We start from the raw sequence: 19,578 nt of genomic DNA, 5'->3' as shown, positions 1-19,578 counted from the left end.
TATCTGCAACTAATGCCCTAAGACCAACTGGTCTGAGAGTCATTAGCCTAAAACTCGTTACATGGGTTAAAGATACATTGTGTTTTAAGTTGTATGTGTATATAAATAAATAAATAAATAAAAGAAAAAAATAGAAAAAAATAATAATAATCCCAACCCAAGGAAGTTAACCTTAAACATTCGAACATAATATTGTTTTCTTCTAACAAAAGCCCCATCATCTATGTTTTCATACATTGAGCATATAAAAAAGAAGGTTTATTAATATCTAGTTTAAGAAATATGAAGTATGAATATAAATTTAATGAGACTTTGTTTTTCTGTATAGATTAATGGAAGTTAAATGATGAATGCCTTACTTTGTGAAACTTGCAAATTGTATTTCTATTTTAACGCTTTGATTACTAGGGACTAGTAATAAGCTGGTTGGGGGGGTGTGATTAGTACTTAAAAGTGCATGTTTATCAAGGTTTTATATCATTATTTTGCATTTGAAGTATCAATAACTCCTTAACTAAAGCATGTTTTATAATAACAAGTCTGATACTATAAAATGCCTTAATATATGGTAAATGTTCATCTTAAATACAGGCCTATCATATAAATTAAAGGATTGATTGATGAATTCAACTACTGAAATTGTGAAGATAAAGAAGGGTGAAGCTTAGAAAAGAGATGTTGGTGCAGTCCAAACTAGAACATTGTTTGGTAATTGAATCATATCTCAAGTTCTAGTTATCCAAATGATCTCAAAGTTTTACATAGATTTGGTAAGACATAGACCTACAACTTTCATGTGGAGGCCAAGATTTAAAAATGGCATTTTTAAGTCCAAATTATAGCAACAACGAAGAAGTCTGAATCTATCCTGCAGCCAAAACATTGTTCAGTGTTCAGCTCATATCTCGAGTTCTAGAAGTCCAAATGACCTCAATTGTTTTTCTTGGAAAGCTAAGAGAATTTTCTAAAACTTTCATGAGTACATATAGTTCCAGTTTTGATGTTAGCAATGATGTTTTATTCAGACGACAAGATAAGAATTTTCACCAAGTCAAGATGTGGCCACCCACTCAATAATTAGTCATCAAATCAATAGTTCCAAATTTTAGCCTATAAAAGAAAGCATTTGCCATGCATTTAGGCATCTTGGTGTTTAGATCAAGATCGTGCTCTTGCTCTCTTTCTTTGTATTTTTTAATATTTAAGTTTTATTTGATGTTATATTAATCTCTTGTTTATGCTTTTTATTTCCTTTCCTTTATTTATATAATTATGTTCTTATCTTGTTTATTTATGTTTCTTTCTTTCATTATGTTTAGCTAAATATATTATGTCAAGGTGAAATGGTTACACTAATGGCTTAAGAATAAGTATAATATAAACTCAATATGGACTTTAATGTTTGATACTAACATGTTTTATATTTATTATCTTGCTCACTTTTAATACCTTGTTAAATGGTTAATCTAGATTTGTGTTGAACACCCTTGGGACAACAAATGCTTGGCACTTTCATAGCCCAACCATATGGTATAACCTACACCTGTGCTATGAAAGAAACTTAATTTGTTGTTAACATAAGTTATTAACATGAATACCTAATAATATTTACAAGTATTGACATTATTTGAACAAGATAATTAATGTTATCATGTTAACAATTATAATCTATTTGGAACCTTCTTTGTGTGTGGTTTCCAGTTGAGTAATAAGAGTTTATAATATACTTGTTTCAAGTACCATTAGTGGATCCTCTAACCTTGACATTTTTTTTTATTATTATTTAATCCTTTCATCAATCTTACATTTCAAAGCTCTCTTTATTATTACTATTACTATTATTAATATCATTACTACTACTACTATTATTGTTATTATTACTACTACTACTACTACTACTACTACTATTGATTATTGCTATTACTGTTGTTGTTGTGTTGTTGTTATTTATAATTTATATAGTTAACCTCCTTATGGTTCGACCCCAGTCTTGCCGGGTTATTTATTACTTCGACACTTCTGCACTTGGGAGAAGACATCAAGCATTTGGTCGTGTCAGTCTACCCTTTTTTTTTTTTTTTCTTTCAAAATTGCCCCCCCTTTTGTGTGTGTTGAAGACCAGTATTTATAGGTAAAAATGTTGCTAGGTTTCCAAACTTGGTTCCTCAACTTACTTCTTTTTGTAAATTTGATTTTTTTTAATTGTTTTTGTATTTTTTTAAAAACGAGCAATATCAATGTCGACTCAATGAAAAAAATCAATGATTTTAAAAATAACGCGTGAAAAGTTGAACGCATTCGAAAGATCTTTGAAAAAATTTAAATTCTTTTTAGACGACGCTAAAAATGCTAAAAACGATACAAATACATTAAAAAAAACATATTTTTTGGATTTTTGATGTTTTTTACTATTTTTGGATTTTTCTAAAAATTTACCAAAACATGGGTCAAAAATTAGGTAACAACAAGGATAATTAGTCACTTCATAATGAGAATAATTGAGTTAGAACACTTAGAGACCACATGACTCCTACAAGAACAAGTGCACCATCAAGTATAATTTTCTCTCCTGATGCATCCACTTCAATTTTAAGCTAGGCATTATTCAATTTTTACCTACTTTTCATGGCTTAGATCTATAAAATCCCTACTTGCATTTGAGAAAATTTGAGGAGGTCTGTAACACCTATAATGATTTAAATTGTAATATGAACACCATTAGATTAAAACTTTTTCCTTTTTCATTAAAAGATAAAGCTAAAACATGGCTACAAAATCTTAGATCACGATCCATTCGTGCTAGGGATGAAATGCAACAACAGTTTTTAAAGAAGTTTTTCCCTTCTCATAGAACAAACTCTTTCAAAAGACAAGTCACCACATTCACTTAAAAGCCAAGAGAAATATTTTACCAGTGTTGGGATAGGTATAAAGACTTGCTTAATACATGTCCTCATCATGGTATTGAAACATGGAGATTGATTTCACATTTTTATGAAGGGTTGACACCTAAGGATAGGCAAATAATGGAATTGATATGCAATGAAACTTTTGAGGATAAAGATCCTGATGAAGCAATGAAGTACCTAAACTTGTTAGTTGAAAAAGCTCAAAATTGGTATACTATAAGTACTTGTGAGGCACCAAGTAAAACTCAATTTCATACATTTAGTAGAGGTATGTAAAACCTTAGGGAAGATCATGACTTCCAAGCCAAATTTGCATATTTAGCTAGAAAAGTCGAGGCACTAGAATTAAAAAGGAGTGGTCAATTGAAATCTGTTCAAGAAATTATATGTCAAATATATGAAACTAATGAACACCCAACCAATGATTGTCTAACTTTGTATTCTTTCAAAGAATATCTCCATGAACAAGCCAGTGCTTTAAATAGTTTCCAAAGGCCAAATCAGAATCCATACTCGCAAACATATAACCTTGGTTGGAGAGATCATCCAAATTTCAGTTGGAATAATAGTAACAATAATGTACAAACTTTACAGCCACCATTTTAAGCACACTATAATTTTCAAAATTCTCATGGATATGCACCTTTTTATGTTCCCCCACCTAAAAGAAATCTTAAGGAGACACTGTATGCATTCATTAAAAAGCAAAAGATAATCAACACTCAACTTGTTCAAATCATGATAGATATTAAAGATACTCTTGCAAAATTCACATCAGCTCTCAGTTTTTAATTTTTTATTTACTTCAAATTAATGTTTTTTTGATTTTTTGTATTATTTTGATGTGATGATATAAAAAATAAAATTTTAAAAAAATATTATCTCAATGTGTGTGTGTGTGTAATAGTATTGTGAACATAAACTCATTGCACTATGGACCGCATTGTAGACATAGAATGTTTGCACTGTGGATGACACTGTAGCATCTGAGGGTATTATCTTTTCTATTTATTTGTCAAAAAGTGTTTTTGGGTCTGGCTACCAAAGCTATTGGGTCTGGCTCACAGCCACACCCACCGATCCTAAGTCTGACTTTACAGCCCAAAGATATTAAGTGTAGCTTCACAACCAGACTTAACTAGTCAAATCCAAGACCATGGAATCTGACTCAGTTGCTAGACCCAAGGATATTGGATCTTATTTCACAACCAGACCCAAAACATTTAAAATCATGTTGAGTAATTCGTTAACTCTATGCATTTAAATAATAGTTTAGGATAATTTTACATGTTTTACCTTTAAAAAACCGGATGAAAACCTAATATCATATTTTGTAAAAAAAAATCCACGAGATAAACTAAGTCCTGCACATAAGCACTAAATTTATTACCAAGATTTGTATCTTAAAAACGATATCACCTGTATATGAAATTAACTTATTTAACAAAATCTTATACAAATTATTTTTCCTTTCAATTTTTTTTTTTAAATTTACAAATAAGCTTACTTATTTACTAAAAATCAACCATGCTTAAGAGCCTAACTCATAAACTTAATTGAGATGGTTCATTACCGTAAGAAGCTTGAGTCGAGCCCTTAATGAGTCAAGTTTCAAATTGCTCACGAAGACTTGCCTTGTTAATTTGCAATTCTAATCATAGGTATTCCAAACAAGGAATCAATTTTGATTAGCTTTTTTTTTTTAAAAAAAAAAACGAGGGACAAGACACATAATTTAACAAACACATGGTGATTTTATTAGATATAAAAGCTACATGCAACTCAAAACACATCCAAACTTTATAACCTGAAAAAACTTTCTAAATAATTATAGTGGATAAACCATTTAGTTCTTGGAAGAGGACTGATGAAGGCACTGCGATTGCTTGTTTCAACAATCACAAGATTGCACCGAAAGTTTTTTTTGCCCCTAAAAATCAATCATTGAAATGTACGTATTTAGATATTTATTAGATAAGTGTTCCAAGCTAGCGAAACCAAGTTTTTCCCGGTAAAAAAAAAATAAATTTAGGTGATGGTAATATTTTCAAAGAATTTTTTTATTTAAAACATGGGTCATTGATTTGAGCGGATTTAATATTCTCAATTAAATTAATAATATGACTTAAGAAATAAGGCATTGACATTAAATTAAATGAACAAAAATTGAAAATAATTAACTATAAAAATTGATCTATCAATATCATACTCGAGAGGAAAAGAAAAGAAAAACTCTTTAAAGACTCACCGTTTTTCTGCAATGGACACCACTCCATCACCGAATATATCTCACTGAGACGATTCTAATGCCACTATAAAACACTATACAACAATAATAAAAGAGATTGTGAATGCTATCAAAGCAACAATCCGAAAAGCAAACAAAATAAAATATCATGAAATAAACATCTCATACTTATATTTAATCAATTAATTTAATTTAATTTAAAAAATTTCTTTAAAAAAATAAATTTAACAAAGAGTGACAAATAAAAAGACATGAGTAACTCAGATCATTTTTAAAATTAGTGAGAAATCCTATCAAAAAAAAATAAAAATAAAAAAATAGCATAGCCCAATCTCCAATTAAATAAATGCTGAATAATGAAATTGAAAAACCATTAGTTTTTTTTATTAAAAAAACAAACAAACTTAAGCGAATCCCCTTAACTAAGGTTAATGTCTCAAACTCACAACCTATGAAAATCCTAGACTCGAGCAAAGATTAATTCCTAACCAGTTTAATATTGAAGGATGAAATTAGAATTTAAAAAAAAAAAACTTGCAAAGTAAAAAAAATAGTAATAAAAAGAATGAGGATCAAATCTTATAGAAAAAAAATGGAAGATGAAGTTGTAAAAAAAAAATTAATTTAAAAAACTTTCTCAAATAAAACAAATAACAATCAAAACAATGATAATCAAATCTAACAAATATAAAAAAAATTAGAGATTGAAATAAAAAAAATACCAATTTTATAAATTTGAAGGAAAAGTAAATTAAATTGCTGCTTTGAGAATTTACAGGGTCATGTGTGGAATTCGAGAAAGAAAAATAAAATAAAAAATATAAATATTAGTTGATTACACTTGCCATCTAAGGATGGAAGGGTAGTTGAAAGAATTTAAGTACTTTCTAGACGTCATTATTTGGTCACTGCATGTCACCTCACATATTATCCGAAGGACATAAACATGTCTCACATGCTAGCACGTGTTAGCCAATTTTTATTTTAATTAATATTTTATATATTTATTAAAATATCAAATTATCTCTTAATAAACTCGATAATAACTAAGAAAATAATATGAAAATATGAAAATGTCTCTCGATATTATTTCAAAAAAAATTTACTTTTAAAGTAATAGAGTTATTTTATGTGCTTAAAAAGTAAAAATACAAAAAAATTTATAGATGTTAGTTTAAAAACTTTTATTTTTAAAATTAATTTAGTTATTTTATTATGTTTAAAAAATATTAAAATACCTCCGAAGCGAAAAACTAAGCAAGTTTAGGTTTTTGTTAATGTTTTCGGAAAAAAAGAAGAAGGTATATAATTAATCAAATTTGAAGAGTTTGGGAACTTAAAAGAAGAGGAAAATAAAGATGAAGTATAGAAAGTTAAGGTGCTAGAATTAAGATTATCTCCGCCAAAATTCCAACGCGTGACTTGTACAAACGGCGAAGACTGATCCAAAACTCTGGTCCCACAAAACAGCAATCCTTAGCCGTTGGATAAAAAACTCCTGCAGTCAAACCCAGCCCCCCATCTAAAAGTAGAACTGTAGAAGTAAACCCTCACTCTTTCTCCTCCCGCAAGGATCCACCACCATTTCCCGGTTAGTAATCTCTCCACCTCTCTCTTTTCTTGTACTTGAATAATTGTTTCAAATTCCCGTTTGGTCTTGATTAACGAAAGTTTCATTTATAAAAAAGAAGAAAGAAAAGACTATATCAAGGGTAATTAGTTTAAATAAATCAACCAGTTTATATCTCCTGAAAAATTTGTTGGAAATTTCATTTCTGTTCTAAAATTACGTTTTTTCAGTTTAATCTAAGATCAGTTTTGCTTATTTTGAATATGATGTCTCAAATGTTTATAAATAGGAGTCTACCCTCGTTAAGGGGAAATCTTCCTGGTGATAAATTCCAAGAGCTTGTGTATTGAAAGTGTAATGGTGGACCCATGGTGGTCGTTATTGGGTGCAGCAATACCTGCTATAATTGCAGGGCAAGCATTGAGGATGAATAAAAGAAGAGCTGATGAGCAGAGGTTAAAGAGTGCTAGAGGCCGTGAAAAGAGCTCCGATGAAATTTTTGTTTGCGAGAGGGTATGCACTTCGAAGAGGATGCTAAAGAAGGTTGGTGCATTATCTAAAGATCCAACTATTGATACTTGTGTGACTGTTTGTGGTGTTTCTGAGCTCGATGCTTGTGCCAGAACTGTTTTGTGTTAATCAACACCAAGTGCCTAACTGGAATGATATTTGTCTTCGGAGGTGCCAAAGTGAGTGTCTTAGGCTATCCAGATCCTTTGAAACTTCTTGAGAGGCTCTTGTACCGTGTCTGTCGTTTGTCTTGGATTTACATAAAGTTTAGTGTAATTTACATTTCCTCGAGGAATGTGATGAAATACTTTGTTCAAAATGGAAATGGAAAAGGAAAAGGAAATTAGCATTTTCTTTAGTTTTGGACATGCTCACGAACTGTTCGACCAATTGTCTACGGACCTTTTCCTTTTTATTCTGGTTCATGGGAGGAAAAATTAGGTCCATTCTTTTCCTATCGAGTACTTCTGTTCTGATTATCTTCTTTTAGTTTTCTAGTGTTACTGTATTCTTTGAAGGACCTCGCCCGAACATGATATGCGTACTCCTCGTAGAAACTGCCTTTGCATTGCTTCTACTGTATAAGCTCCACGTGGAAAAGAAAAAAAAAAACAATTAACGAAATGCTCTTTCATCTATAGGTAGAGGTTTCGCCATTAGGCTATGTGATGACCAACTGATCTTATCATCATACCATGGATAAACGCCCAGACTTTTGCTTAGTGGTGTAGCAATTATTTTACATGAATGAATAAATTATTAATAAATACTATAGCATGTTAGAAATTAATTCAAAACATATATGTTAATTTATATCAAGTGAAATTAATTTAAAAATATTTCTAAAATAAAAAAACTTATGTTATAGTTGTTTTCTTTGAATTATCACATTTTAATACCGTTTCATAATTAATTTTGTTATAAATCTTATTAAAAATATCCTTTTCAATGTATACAACCAAAATGTCATTCATCCACTTATCTCCCATCCTATTTCATAATCTATTCTCGACAATATGCATAGCAGAAAAAACTCTCTACTATAGTAGTTGCAATTGATAGAAGTAATGATAATTTGATAAAAATATATATCAATAGAAATATCAAATTCTTCTTTATTTTTACAATTTTCTCTACAAAAATAGTAATACCTTTAGTACCAAAAAACTCATCATCACCACATAGATCAATAATATACGTATCAAGTTGGTCATCAAGTACCATAAGGTTCATTATAGAAAATTTATTGGGATAAAAAAGAGCAAGATGAATAAGCTTTTCTTTGTTGAAAGTAGAGAAAGAGTCACTCGGGTTTAAACATGCCACACAAAGAAGTAACTATGTTCTCGTCTCAGTAACATGATTATCCAACTCAGTAATGTCAATGATATTGTTAAACAATTCATAACAGAAATGGTGTAAGTTTGTAATCCCTTGAGATTTTTGCCTTGAATACCCACGAAGTTTGTACTCATCATCTATGTTTAGAATATCAATATTATATGTGATGCAAAAAAATGACACTTCTTCAAATAAAGATTCTCAATCATTCTCTCATCATTTTGAGTTGTTCTTTTGATGTGTTCAATAAACTCAAAACATTTTCTGTCTTGATCTTTTCTTTGTAATGCTTGTGAGATCTCATTAGTAATTGCTTGTATCATTCTCAAACAATGAAGCATGAACACAAAATTAAATTATTCCATAATATTTGTTAAAACGACTACTTTTATTCTCTTTTATGAGTTCATTCCATCCTCCTTTATAATCTCAAGCACATCAAGAACTGATGAAAACATTATAAATAGATGAATAATTGTAACATAGTGAGAGCCCCAACGGGTATCACCATACCTTCTAAAAGAAGTTTCTTGATTCAGGTCTCATCCATTAAACATTTCTCTATTTTCAAGTCCTTCAATAATTTTAGCATATTGTTTTTCTCTAATCACCTCCATCCTTTTACATGATGCTCTAGCTATGTCTATAATGCTAGAAATGAAATTGAAGACATCTCCAACTTCATTATGCTTTTTTGTAATACCACAAAAGTCAATTGAAGTCTGAGAGCAAAACAATGTAGACAATATGCACTTGGATTGCTATTTAGAATAAGTGCTTTCAAGCCATTGAATTCACCTCGCATGTTACTAGCTCTGTCATATCCCTAACCACGCAATCTTGATATGCTTAGTCCATGTTTAGAAAACAAAGCTTTAATAGCTACCTTGAGTGAACAAGCAGTTGTATCTGACACATGTTGAATGCCAAGAAAACATTCAATTATATGTTCATTGTTGTCTATATATCGTGGAACAATTGCCATTTGTTCTTGATTGATATGTCACGTGACTCATCAATTAAAATTGAAAATAATGAGTCCCCTAGATCTTTGATAATCATATTTGTAATCTCCCCTGCAGCAGTTTGAGTAATGTCTTTTTGAATATCTGGAGAAGTCAATTTATTATGTCTAGGAGCGTCACTAAAAGTAACTCTTTTAATAGCTTCATTATTTCTGAAAAGGAAATGCAAGAGCTCTAGATAATTTCCTTGGTTGCTTAAACATTCACATTCACATTCACATTCATCATGGCCACGAAATGGAAGTCCTTGGTGCAATAAAAAATGAGCACACTCTATTGAAGCATTCAATCAAGTTTGATAATCACTTTGACTCTTTACTGTTTGCTCGGATAACAAAGTCATGATACTTTGTTTTTCATTCATCAAATTCTCACATTTTATCTGAGCCACACTGTGACTACTATTAGACTGTCCAATATGAAGATCAAATCTTTCCTTTTTTTCTTTTTTTTTTTTCCAATTTGAAAACCCATCACCCATAAACAAATCAACAACCCCTTTTGACTTGAAGACGTAACAATAGAAGCAAAAGGCAGCATCTTTGGCTATTTTGTACTCTAACCATGTTGTGTATGCACCAAACCAAACCGAACTAAAATGTCATAGTGTTGTTATATTCCCAAATTGTTTTTGAGAAAAATCACAATATGAAGGTTACAAGGACCCTTTTGTAGATAAGCTCTTTGTATTGCATCCCTATCATTTATATGGCATTCATAAATTGGTCTTTTTAAGCCAAGGTCAATAAGGAGAGTGTCAAGGTTGATTTCAATATGACTTTTCTTTGAACTTGATTGAGTTGCATGACTTAAAGCTTTGAATGACTTTTTATCCTTAAGGGATTTATGCTTGAAATACTTGTCTAGTGACACTTTAATTTAATTGATGAACTTGTTGGTTTTTTTTATTATCATTAATGTCTACATAATAATTAACACAACTACACAATAATTTATTGTTAAACAAAAGTTAGTTGAGTTACACAATAATTCTAAATCTTTCATATGAAATTCATAGAAAAATACACATCAATTAATCAAAACTCGTTTCTATTCATATCTATATGTATATAATAAGTATGTTGATTAAATTATACCTAATCATTTCTAGATATTTAAAATATTTCTAGACACAAAAAAAAAGCTATATGACCTCACTAAGTCAAATATGCGAAACAAGTTTGAATACTACTCTAGTTTCAAATAAGAGAAAATACTGAGAAAGAAAAAGTGTAGCTTATAGGATTTAAACCCATGCCTTCTCCTAACTCCAAGCATCTCATTAACAACTAATTACAAACACATGTGTGATATATAATGACTATCAATATATTATAGTTTGGTTTATCACCATAATTAATTCATGATTATAGTGAATTAAGAGACCTTAGTTAAATTTAAATCAAGCTCTAATCCAAGTTCGACTACCATGCTAAAAACAAAATGAAAAACCATATTGTTTGCCTAGTGTCTGTGTAAGAGAAACAATGCTTGAAAAACAAGCTTTCTACTTAATATTTTACTTACAAATAAATCATGTAAAAATGTTAAATTTCAATAAACTACTCTACTAATGCAAGAGATACCAAAAATAGTGGTTTGCAAGAACATTAATTTATTTCTTTATAATAAGAAAAGAAACATTTAATTGATTAAATTAGTAGATTCCAACATTTATTTTGAACATTTTCATATCAAAACCCCTAAATTATCATAAACCCTAATATTTTTAATAACTAGTTATAAAAGAATAAAACTAAAATTAGACAATGAAACAAATAGAAAAGATAAAGAAAAGTTACCTAAAGCATAGTGCAAAAGAAGTTACTTGCTTAACTGGTCTTGAAGAGAATTTGCATAAGGGAAAGAGGCAAGGAACAATAGCTCAAAAGAAAAAAGGGCTCTCGATCGGTTAGTTAGTAGAAGAAAAGGAAAGAAAAGGGAAAAGTTTGGGGTAATAAGCTATATATATATAAGTCAACAATAATAAATTTTCGTGTATCAACCCCTCACTAAACTATTCTAGTAATATTCTAATATAAAAATATTTTTAAAAAAATTAAGAGGGCAACTACCTTTTTCCCCCTATATGGCTTCACCACTGCTTGTGCTGTAGAATGCATTTTGGTTGAGTTATTTATAGTCAGTTTCCATGCATGGTTACTTAATTTCCAACCAAAAGTGTCATAGAGGCATATATTTAGAGGACTAGCTATCTGATGCGAACCTCGTGATCACGTGGTCACGCAACCCACAATCAAGATTGAGATCTGATCCCGGAAAGCTGAAATAGGTCTGATATGAGTGCGACACAATGGAAACCTGCCCCAAGGCACCAACACTATTAGAATGAGTAGAATGACGCCACGAAGCCAGTTAATCTTCGATAAGTCAGATTCAGTTCGTTCAAGAACTGAAGAATGCAAGAATCACTCTCACACGTTAAAACTGAAAAATTCAGAATAATAATCATCAAAGCTGCCGAAATTTTGGCCTCCATGAGTTTAAATAGTTCTTGAAAAGTTAACCCTAATGGACCCTTTATGTGGACTTATATGAGGTCCACTCAAAACTGGCCCAAAACCCTAAAATGAAAAGCCCATAACCCATAAATGAAAAGCCCATAACTTAATCCAAACAAGCCTTGGATCCTAGCTTAAAACAAAGTATGAATTAAGCCCAAACAAGCCTTGGGCTGTAGCTAACAAAATAAAATAAAGCCCTTATCTCATGGCCCAAATAAGGTTGTATTGGACCCCTCTTCCACATGGATAAGATGTACTAGGATCTCCTTTTGATACTCCAATGGACCTTCCAATTCTGACTTGGTGGAAACCTTCAAAACCAATGCATTCAATGCGTCTTTCAATGTCTTTGTCTTGGACCGAGTCATTGGTCCATTTGGAACATGTAATGGGTCCTTGCTGGTGTTTCTGGGCTGGTCCGCATCACTATCTTTCCTAGCCTTTCTCTATTGTTTGCAACAAGATATAGCACGATTGACATTCGTATTATTGGAAAAACAACATTTACTGATTTGCACCATTGGTATATGTAGTTTCCAGCTAATTGGCGAAAATTTTCAAGTTAAAAGTAGTACAATATGCATGCATACTCCTCTAGAAGACTCAAATGAAACTTGATTGTGCCTATTGCAAATGTTCTTCATTGAGTTTCAAAGACTTCCACATATATTGTTTACATTTCTTAATCATTTGCCTCCAAGCAGTAAGCTCGTGTGGGTATTTTCCAAAATAAATCTTGCTCCAAGGGGAGATGTAGAGTATATCTGCCCACACTCTGCTGCAAGTTAATTGTTTTTAACATAAAAATAATAATAATGTGCAAGCATTTACATTATGTTTCTTGACACCATGAAAAAATTATAATCGCCAATCAAACGTTTTATATATGTATTTAACTAAATAAATCGAGAGTAATATGTAATAATAAATTAAAAAAAGTTATTAACAATAATTATAGATTAAATTGAAAAATTGAGAGATAGATAACTATTAATGATGTGAAACTCATGATCATGTGGTCACCCAACTCATAATCAATGTTGAGATCTGATCTCGAGAAGTAAAAAGAGATATGATAGGAGTGTGACATAATGAAAACATGTTTCAAGGCATCAACACTATTAGAATGAAGTTGAATGATATCTCGAAATTAATTAATATTTGATAAGTTAGAATCAATTCATTTAAGAACTAAAAAATGCAAGAGTCTCTCTTAGTAGCAGCGGAATCAACAAATCCTTTGGGCTTTAGAAGCAGCAACAATTTGCAGTGGTAGCTGCAGCTTCCACTCATGGTAAAACACTAGAAACTAGTAAAGGAAATGTTTATTCAGATCATATTTCATCATCATCATCATTTATAGCCACCAAGTTCCCTAATGCATTTTTTGCATTTCCTCAAAATCTTGTTCAAAGCAGCAGTAGCCCAGCTCAATCTCCTCTGTGGAAAAGTTCCGTGAGGATCACAACCTCTCAAGTTCTTCATCTCTGGCCTCATCTTTATTGACCCTCAAAAACTTTCCCCAACAGCAAGGCAGAACCCAACAAGGTAACACTCAGATATCTTTTGCAGCTAGCCAATAATCATATGCTTCTCCACAAGGGCAACCGAATCTCAGTTGTAACCAATCCTCGTATCTTCTAGTGGTGATTGGATCCCCCACAACCTCAATTTTCTAAGAGTGCAGGTGGAAGCCCAGGAGATCCAATTGCATAAGTAACAAAGGCAGCCAATCATCTCAGCAATCCAAGAACTCTGTCTCAGTGCCTGTGCAAAATTCGTCTCCATTTGGTGGAAGAAATATTCTGTCAATCCTTGGTTATCCTCACAACTCTTCTTCATCACCATCATCAGCAGCAGTTAACAAAGCATGCACTGCAGCAGGCTCAGCTAATCTACACTAATGCTTTTTATGCAAGCTCAAGCTTAAGCTCAACATGTGGCAAATTCAACAAACGTTGCATCAGAAACTAGTGGGTTTTACCTGCAAAGACACCGCAGCGAGTATAAACATTTTATCTGCAACCGTTGCATCAGCATTTTGTGCCTTCTTTGCACCTTCAGCTTCTCTTTAGATCCTATCAGCCCATCGCATCATTTTATCTAAGTCCTCTCGTGATAAAGATGACATGGCCTGTTGAGCTTTAGCTACATCTTCTTGAGAGTTTTATTCCAAATTGCTCACTCATGTTAGTCATCATCTCTGTGCTCATATTCTTCATCATTGACGTGAATATCTGCTGCATAGCTGGATCTTTCATTTGGTCTCTCATTTGTTCTTGCATATCAGAAGTTGAGGCAGGAAAGCTTGATGAACTAGTTCCACTGATGCCATCATTCCTATTAACTGTAAAATTTCCTCGAGTTTCAGTTGGTTTTGCCCCAGCACCCGGACTTGATCCATCAGTGTTTAAAGTTGAAGCAGTATAGCTGGAACTGAACCGTTTCCTCTCGAAGAAGATGCCATTTCAAACATTTTCTGAAGCTTTTCTGGTGACATCTTACTCATCATATCACTTGCTGTTTTGAGCATGCCTGGCATCACATTTGGAGGAACCATACCAGATTTAAAGCCATTAAAACTGCTATATGAAGATTCACCCACAGTAAAAAGAAGTTGCCACTTGGAATGAGAAAGCCATTTGAAGCATTCTTTGAAGCTCTTCAGGTCATCTTGCTGATCATAGTTGAGGTAGTTTTAAACATGTCAGAAGACATCTCTCCAGCTTTTGCCCCGTTTTGAAACAGGAAAGATCTTGACATCTCCTAAAAACTTGTGCAGGTGACCAACCTATAGCAATATTTAAGTTGTCTTTTGGTCGAGATGATATACCAATTTGTTCTCTTATATGCACAGCAGCAGCTGAATGACTAGAAGGCAACCCTTTTTGTTGTTCTTGCCATGACAATGAAGGTTTTTGAAGTTGAATATCAATTAGAATTTAGGCTAATAAAATTTAAAGTTGGTAAGAATTTGAATATTAACTAAAAAAAGAATCCTAGTTAATCTAGGAATTGAGGTCTATAAATAGACTTATAATTTTAAGCATTATATATAAGTATAGAGAGATAGAGAAAAGCTATAAAGGTGTATCCTTTGAGAAAACTCTTAATAAAATATAATTCCTCTCATTTTTCTTCTTATTCTTTAGCTTTGTTCTTACCAATTATCCACCACACCCTATCCTTCTTTTTCAACAAGTGATATCAAATCTTAGGTTTAATTATTTAACATGGCCAATTCAAACTTTCAATTTCAATGTCCTATGTTGACAAAAAACAACTATTAAACTTAGTGTATCGAGTAAAAGCTTGGCTAGGTTTCCAAGATATATGAGAGACAGTTGAAAAAGGCTTTAAGGAGCCTATAGATAGAGTAATGGTGACTTCAACTCAAAGGTAGGTCGTGTGAAAGGTATGAAGGAAGGATCAATTAGCACTAACAATCATCCACTAATGTCTGAATGACACCACTTTGAGATAGTGGTCAACGTAACCACCGCCAAGCAAGCATGAGAAGTTTTGTAAGAATCAAACTAAGGAGTTGACAATGTGAGAAAGATATGTCTGCAAAAACTACATGGTTACTTTAAAAAGTTACATATGCTTAAATAAGATAATATTTTAGAATACTTTGCAAAAGTATTGACCATATACAATCAAATGAAGAGATATGGGGAGACGATGGAAGAGACATATGTGGTAGAAAAGATCCTATGCTCGTTGCAAAATAAGTTCTATTATGTTGTGGTCACTCATACAACCAAAAGATTGATGTCTTCTCCCAAGTGTAGGAGTGTCAAAGTAATAAATAACCCGGCAAGACTAGGGTCGAACCACAAGGAGGTCAATTGTATAAATTATAAATAACAATACAACAACAACAATAATAACAATAATAGTAATAGTAATAGTAATAGTAATATTAATAGTAATAATAATAATAATACTAGTACTGTAGTAGTAGTAATAAAGAACAAGAGGGAGAAGTTGATGAAAATTTTAAGACGGCAGATCAATGTGATAATTAAACAATGATAAAAACAAATGTCAAGGTTAGAGGATCCACTAATGGTATTTCAAACAAGTATAGTATAAACTTTTATTATTCAACTTGAAACCACACACAAAGGAGGTTCCAATCGGATGATTTGTCATTAATAGCTCATTATAAATTGTTAACATGATCATATTAATTATCTTATTTAAGTAGCACCAAACTTTTAAATATAGTCAGGAATTCATGATGCTAACTTATGTGATAAGCCTACATTTAAGATGAACATTTATAATAAATTAAATGTATCTTATATTATTAGGTATGTTATTATAAAACATGATTTAGTTAAGGAGTTATTGATACTTCAAGTGCAAAATGATGATATAAAACTTTGATAAAAATGCACTTTTAAATATTAATCAGTCACAATAAAGGAGTCATAAAATATGGATTTTCTTTCATTACAAGGTCTCATGGGAAAATTACAAGCCCATGAGGAAAAAGTCAATGAGATTTAAAAGGATGTGAGTGCACAAACACTTTTTTCAAAGCAAGATGGTTTTGGATATTCCCAAGGAGAAGGAGGAAAATGAAGATTTGGAAGAGTAGGCCGATGAAGCCTCTACAGATCAAATGGTCGACTGAATGAAGGGAACCGGTCAACTGGTTTAATTGGTAGTAGCAATCCGAGATCCAGATTTGACAAATCAAAAGTTAAATGCTATAATTGTCAAAATACAGGTCATTATACTGTTAGAGTCCAACCAAAAGGGTTGAGGAGAATGCAAATCTTATAATAAAGAAAAGAAGGAAGCCATTCTATTATTAGTGCATAATGAGAGAATGCAAGACAAAGAGAACATGTGGTACCTAGATAATAGAGCCAGTAATCACATGTGTAGAGACAAAAATAAGTTCATGGAGTTTGATGAAGCAATTAGAGGTAATGTAACATTTGTAGATCATTTAAAGGTTTCCATCAAAGGAAAATGTACAATTTTGATTAAATTGAAAGATGAAAGTCATCAATTTATTGGTGATGTCTATTAGGTAGCCATGATGAAAAGAATAGAATGTTTAGGTAGCTTAGGTAGCCATGATAAAGAATAAAATGTTTTCACTAAATATAGAGATGGACATGCCTAAATGCCTAAATGTATGTGTGAAAGATGAAACTTGACTTTGGCATATAAAACTTGGGCATGTAAACGTTGATAGCTTGAAGATGATGGCACAAAAGGAGATGTTGAAGGGTTTACCATCCATTATATATCCAAATCAGTTGTGTGAAAGATGTTTAATGAGCAAGCAATTTTACAAGATTTTTTCAAAGGAGTCTATATCAAGAGCAAATAAACCCTTATAAAAAAATACATGTCAATGTTTGTGGTCCTATCAAACGATGTTCATTTGGTAAAAAATTATATTTTCTACTTTTTATTGATGATTATAGTAGAAAGACTTGGGTATATTTCTTAAAACAAAAGTCTAATGTGTTTAGTTGTTTTAAGAAGTTTAAGGTATTAGTTGAAAAGGAAAGTGATTGTTCTATAAAATCACTTAGGACAGATAGGGAGGGTGAATTTTGTTTGAATGATTTAATGAGTTTTGTAAGGATCATGGTATAAAAAGACTCTTGATGGTGCTTATATCCCCACAACAAAATGGTGTGGTAGAGAGAAAGAATAAAAGCATCATCAACATGGCGAGAAACATGTTCAAAACCTAGAAAATGCCTAAAAAGTTTTGGAATGAAGCTGTAGATTGTGCTATCTACTTGTCAAATAGATGTTTTATCAAAAGCTTGAATGACATAACTCCACAAGAAGCATAGAGTAGAAAAAAACCAAGTGTCTCTAACTTGAAAGTTCTTAGGAGCATTGGTTATGTGCATGTAAATGATCAAGTAAAGATCAAGCTAGATGATAAAAGCAAAAAGATGATCTTTATGGGTTATGACCAAAAGTCTAAAGGATAAAAGTAGAGATGTTGAGTTCAATGAAGAAGGAGCAGGGATTAGAAGGTAAATGATGGTGAGAAATATGAATTTATACCGATTCTTGATGAAGAGGAGGAAATATATGAAGATCATCAAGAACCTATTGTCACACCTCCACAAACACCAATGAGCAAAACTTCTTCTTTTTCTTCTAATGAAAACTCAAGTAGTGGCACTCCACCAAGTCCACCAAGAAAGATGAGGAGCCTTGATAACTTATATAAGGTAACTAATCTTATTAATGATGTAACACTATATTGTCATCTTGCTATATGTGATACTGTAGTGTTTGAAGAAGCAATAAAGGATGCAAAATGGAGAATTGATATAGATGAGGAGATTGCTTCAATTGAGAAGAATGACACATGAAGATTGGTTTATAAACCAAATGAAAATAAGTCAATAGGTGTCAAGTGGATCTATTAAGAAAAGAAGAGTGTTAAAAGAGAGGTTGAGAGATACAAGGTACAGTTATTGGTAAAAGGCTATAGTCAAAAGTATGAGATTGAATATGAAGAGGTTTTTGCTCTTATTGCTAGATTGGAGACTGTTGTATGTCCTCACGCGGCGTCCATATTGATTTTTATTCGTTTGCTTGTTCTTTGAGAGTCACCACCTAGTATTTCATTGAGAGGTTATTAGGAAACCTAATGTATTGGTCTTGTAAGAGATTCACAGGTAAGGAATTGGTTGTAACTAGGAAAGGTATTAACACCCCTAGCGCACCCTACCTGAGGTAAGCTACTTTGTGCTTTTGATATGTTAAAGAAGTTTTAAAGATTTTATCTTTTCATCGAATATCAGGAATACGACTTATGACATGATCAAAAGATTGATGTCTTATTTTAAGTGTAAGAGTGTCAAAGTAATAAATAACCTGGCAAGATCGGGTCGAATCACAGGGAGGTTAATTGTATAAATTATAGACAACAATAATACAGCAGCAACAACAACAACAATAGTAATAGTAATAATAATAGTAATAATACTAATAACAATAATAACAATAAAAAAGAAGAAAAAGAAGAAGTTGATGAGAACTTTGAGATGGAAGATTAATGTAAGGATTAAACAATGATAAAAACAAATGTCAATGTTAGAGGATCCACTAAAGGTATTTCAAACAAGTATAATATAAACTCTTATTATTCAACTAGAAACCACACACAAATGAGGTTCCAATCGAATGATTTGTCATTAATAGCTCATTATAAATTGTTAACATGATCATATTAATTATCTTATTTAAGTAACACCAAACTTTTAAATATTGTCAGGAATTCATGATGCTAACTTATGTTAACAACAAATCAAGTTCCTTTCATACCTGACACAACCAAAAGATTGATGTCTTCTCCAAATTCTAAGAGTGTTGAAGTAATAAATAACCCGGCAAGACCAGGGTCGAACCACAGGGAGGTTAATTATATAAATTATAGACAACAATCATA

The 19,578-nt window shown here is 31.7% G+C and overlaps 2 pseudogenes; one reads left to right on the top strand and one right to left on the bottom strand.

The window, feature by feature from the left end:
* Positions 1-19,578, bottom strand: part of LOC118036723 (uncharacterized) — a 96,188-nt pseudogene that overhangs the window by 28,314 nt on the left and 48,296 nt on the right.
* On the top strand, positions 6,599-7,692 carry LOC118036690 (uncharacterized protein At5g64816-like; annotated as a pseudogene).

The sequence above is a fragment of the Populus alba genome, chromosome 5 (assembly GCF_005239225.2).
Source record: "Populus alba chromosome 5, ASM523922v2, whole genome shotgun sequence".
NCBI lineage: Eukaryota > Viridiplantae > Streptophyta > Magnoliopsida > Malpighiales > Salicaceae > Populus > Populus alba.
The sequence above is the reverse complement of the archived record's forward strand: the minus strand, read 5'-3'. Positions and strand labels throughout refer to the sequence as shown.